Consider the following 5,351-nt stretch of genomic DNA (forward strand, 5'->3'; position numbering starts at 1 on the left):
CGCAACACACACACACACAACCTTCCTTTATGCAATGTATCGAGTACCCGTATGTATTATATATTAAAAAAAAATTATACACGATCCCATGCCATTTTACACGCTCATTGTATATACACGCACAATCACACATATATACTGTGTGTGTGTGTGAGAGAGAGAGAGAGAGAGAGGGGGAGAGAGAGAGAGAGAGAGAAGACAGAGATAGACAGAGACAGAGAGAGGGAGTACGTACGTATGTATGTATGTATGTATGTATGTATGCGTGTATGTATTTTGATCGTTCGCTAATCGCTGATCTTTTAATTTTTCCTGTTTCTCAGTTATTTTCACTTTTGCGCATTAAATATTTTCTAAATACCGTGTGTCCTTTAGTCTTATTTTATTTTCTTTGTTTTTGGCAAAAACAAAATCCCCGTGAATTAGGCATTTATTCTGATTTATTTGTCTCAAATGGGTTTTATGAAATACATCTTTACATCTTTCTAAGTAAGAAATGTCAACATGGCAGTTGTTTTAAGCGGCCTATAACTAAGGAAACAGGGAATACCATCATCACAACCATCATTATCAACATCATCATCAACAACAACAACAACACAATGAATAATAATAATGATAATCGCTTTATTTGCAACAAAATGATGGGAAAATACAAGGACAAATTACAAAAATAGTGGAACAGGGTTTACGCAGAATCGATTTGGTAAAAAGGAAAAATTCCCGGTGTATTATTTGATCGGATAAGATGTGACATTTAATCTCAATACTATCAGCTTCAGTTTAAATATATCAAAAGGGATTTTTTTTACTGACAATAACTGGAAATTTGGAATAATCGCTACCGTATACATTATTTCATGTGAGAGTAAGATGGGTGTACTTGAGTGATGATTCGTTATAAATTTGACAAGTGTTTAAACATGCACACACATTATAAGAGATAGAAGAGATTAACTGGAAGAATGGTGGTAAGATAAACTCTTGAGATATTTAACACATATACGATAAGATGTCATATGTGTAATAAAACGAGTTGAAAAACTTCGATCAAGTGAGATCATCCAATTAGTTAGTAGATATTTCAAAACGGGGGCACCAGTTTTCATTTATGTTTTATGTAGTGTTTTTGGTACCGAAAGACTTTCAAACTTCGTATACTTATCTATTTTGTGTTATAGAACAGAAAAAAAATTTTGTATTCGAATTTATTTCATGTAAAAAATTGTCTTATTTCGATAATTTCTACTAATCACTGACGTCTATTCAGTTGAAAACAGTTAGCGCTGTAACGGTGTATATCGTATTAATCCCCTAACCCTAACCCTAACTAGACTGTTAACCCTAACCCTAACCCTAATCCTAACCCTAAAACTAACCCTAACTCTAGAATCTGAACTCTAAAATTGTTACACACATAGATACGCACAGCGTAATTTATTATATAAACAATATATGCGTATAAATTACGATTAAACCGGATGAAATATGTCACAGGGAAGAACATTTTTATGACCGCCCAGCAGTAACTCTATTCAGCTGAATAGACGTCAGTGATTGGTTGAAATTACAGAAATACGACAACTTTAACATGGAATAACTTGCGATGTACGTTTTTTTGTTAAGAAGACTAAGAGTAAAAGGTGTTTTATATGACACATTCTACCAGTGTCCCAAGTTTCAAAGTGTTTCGTTAGTGTTTCGTTAAGAAAATACTGGTGCCCCCGTTTTGAAATAGATCCAACTCCCTCAATAAAGTCGCACGAAGCACCTTTGAATGAAGTATATTCGTGTAAAGTCATATAACACGTTCGAGTACACTCGGACGTGTGAGGCCCTTTCGTTGCAGAAATCATCTCGGGAGAAAATGTTCCTCCTAGACAAGGTGTGTAAAAACATATAGGGTGGTGTTCGACGTCACTGGATGGTAGGTCGTATGCGTTTCTGATTTCTTTCACGTTATCAATTACGAACACCAAATCTGCCTTTCATACGCCGAAAAGAACAACCAAAGAAGATAACTAAGGAAACATAAACCGAGTGAAATTTTGGAAAAGACGAAGTGAATGAATCCAATTACCCGTACATTTTACATACATTTTAATTGCAATAGCAGTGATAATTCAAACATAAAACTAGGTTACATTAACCCTTTTTTCATCAATTCCCACCCTTTATTTAGCCAAGAAATTGACTCCCTTTTACCTCATATTTTCTGTAGCCCCATCACTTGACTGTTCAATTTCAATGTGTGTGTCTACGAGAAATAACTGATGTGACTAACGAAATACTGGTTCGAGTTAAAACTCTACTTTCATTTATAAATTCCTCTTCTTTCTCTAAGAAAAAATTCTCTTTCTAAGTTTTATTCTCTTCTATTATGGGTAATAATTCTAGCTTAACCTTTCCCCCGCCCAGACCCATACCAGTGGAGAGCTTCACTATCCTCAGTAAAAATATATCTGCTGCCTTTACCGCTTTCCAAACCCTTCCAACACCAGCAGTTTGTTCGACTGTCCCTTGTTTTGAATGCTGCAAGGTATTTGGAGGTAAATTAGTGATTAGATACAAAGAAAATTATGTATGACTACTCTTAGTCGTTACATTTACGAAGAAACATTTAAGTGTCCTAAGAATATTAAAGGCCAGAGGTAAATAGTTGTGGAGATCGCTAGCATCTGAATCTGTCCAATAGAAATTGCTGGCATGCGAATCTGTCCAATAGAATCGAATGGAAAGTTGTAGATCTCTCTAGAATGTTCTAAAGGCTTACCGCTATACAAGCAGAGGTGGTAGAGGGCGTTTCTCCTTTTGCCATTGTCTTTTCATGTTATACACTGTTTGAGCGACAGATAATAAACCTGTCTGGAGTATCACTGTGTTCTTTGCAAGTGAACGAGAGAAGCACAACAAATTGGCGTCGCCGATAGGATAAGAAAGACTGTCCTTGCCGAGTGGACTTTTTATCTTGACGTTGATAATACAATTATTTGAAAGGTAAACAACCAGTTTTGCCCATAAGCTTCTGTCTTCTGTATTTCTAGTATCAGTTAAATTATTGTTTTGTCAAGAGTTTTACGGAATATGATATGTTATTTTATCTAATATAGTTAGAGTTTTACTGCAAGTTTATTTTTACCTTGACAACCATGGCGGAACAAACCGGCGTGCTGACGAAGTTGCTCACACAATTTCAACTTCAGAGGGAACAAATGGAGGTACAAGCACAGCAGCACAGAGAAGCTGTGGAAGCTTTGAGAAGGCTGATTCAAGTTCAAATTTCTGAAAAGGATTCCTATTCAAGTTCCCGTCTTCCAACTTCTTCAACTGCTATCCCACCATTTGCTGCTTTTGATTCAACATCAGAACTGTGGCTTGATTACTGGTCAAAATTCTGAACTTTTGCTATGGCTAACGCCGTGCCTGACCAGCACAAGGCTCAAGTTTTCTTGACGAGTCAAACCGCTACCATCTATAAACAACTGGCTAATATGGCTACTCAACAGAATCCGCCCAAGGGTATTAACGAGCTGACGATGGAGGAAATTGTCAACTTTATGAAAGAACAATTCGACCCAAAACGTTTCATTGTGAGAGAACGTTTCAGTTTCTGGAGTGATATGCAACGGAAGCCAGGCGAAACTCGCCATGAGCTGGCAGGGCGTATACGTCAAGATGGTGTTACCTTTGACATTCCGTCAATCACAGACCCTCAAGTTGAAGCTCTTAGACAGAGATTCATATGTTCTGTCAACAATGAAACTGTCTTGAAGGCTCTTTTCAAGATTAAGGACATAGAGCTGGACTTTTACCGTGCTGTCCAAGTCGCGATTGAGACCGAGGACGCGGCAAAGGTTGCCAAGGAAACTGTTTACGGTTCCAAGACCAAGTTTGTCAACAAAGCCAAACAAAAACAGAACAAGGACCAACGAAAATACCATCAGCAGTCTAATTCCACAGACCCTGTGTTGAAATGTTACCAATGTGTAAAGGCCCATTAAGTGACAGACTGCTCCTACAAAGAATTCAAATGCGACTTTCGTGTCAAGAAAGGACATTTGGAAGCTGTGTGTAAGAAGCAACGAGAGCAACGGGAACAGCGTTCCCAACTTTCCGTGGAGAGAATCATGAAAGTAGAGCTTGTCAAAACAATCCTCGGTGAAGTTTCCGGCGATACTTCCAGGTTAGTTGTACCAATCACAATCCAGAACCGTCAATTCACGATGAAACTGGACACTGCAACTACAGGAAATTTCGTTTCTTTACTGGTCTGGAAACAACTAGGAAAACTGAAGCTGGATGATGTCAGACTTCGCTACGAGTCTGCCAGCAAGCACGACCTGCCCGTGCTGGGAACTTTTATGGGCCAAACCAAGGATCCAATGACTGGTAAACAAAACTCAATTCCTTACATAGTCATCAAGATCCCTGACCTGAATTTGCTGGGACGAAACTCTATCCAGACACTTGGAATCTCTGAGGACAATGCTCTTGGACTGAGATGCATAGAAGTTCAAGACAAGAGTGAGGTTGCAAGAGGATTGTATCCTAAGACCTCTAACGAGACTTATACTTTCCTGCAACGACATTGCCACAATCTCTGTAACGAGTTCCCAGATTTTTCAAAGAAGAATTGGAATGTTTTAAGTATTTCAAACTGGAAGCGAAGTTCAAGTCTGATGCAAAGCCGGTTTTTCACAAGGCACGACTGGTTCCTTTCGCTCTTCGTGATGACCTGGTCAAAGCTTACGAAGAAGGCATGCCAAAGGAGTCTGGTAGCAAGTCCAGTTCAACGAATACGGAACGCCAGTGGTACAGATTCGCAAGGCACATAGTCTGGACACCCCGAAGCCCAAGTTGCGGATTTGTGGTAACCACTCAGCTAGCCTCAACGATCAACTAGAGGAACACCGTCATCCAATGCCGCTCCCAGCAGAACTGATGCAGAAGCTGGGAGGTGGATAGGGTTACACGAAGATTGACCTTGCTGATGCCTACAACCAGATCAAGCTGGCACCAGAGAGTCAATGAAGGCTAGCCTTCAGCACTCACTGTGGAGTACTCCTGCAGCAACAACTCCCATCTGGAATCAAGTCAGTGCCTGGTTATTTTCAGATCATGGAAGTCCTAACCAGTGAGCTGCCTGGAGTTGCCGTCTGCCAAGATGCGGGCAAAATGCCAATGACCACTTGAGCGACCTGAGGCTTTTGCTCTCTCGTCTGAACGACAATGGACTCAGATGCCGTCGAGAAAATGCCTGTTCGCACAACCCAGGGATCCAAGGTCGAGGTAGTCATGAAGTCATGAAGTTATGAAGATGCCACCTCCTACGGACGTCTTAAGCTTAAAGT

Source organism: Octopus bimaculoides, chromosome 5 (assembly GCF_001194135.2).
Source record: "Octopus bimaculoides isolate UCB-OBI-ISO-001 chromosome 5, ASM119413v2, whole genome shotgun sequence".
Lineage (NCBI taxonomy): Eukaryota > Metazoa > Mollusca > Cephalopoda > Octopoda > Octopodidae > Octopus > Octopus bimaculoides.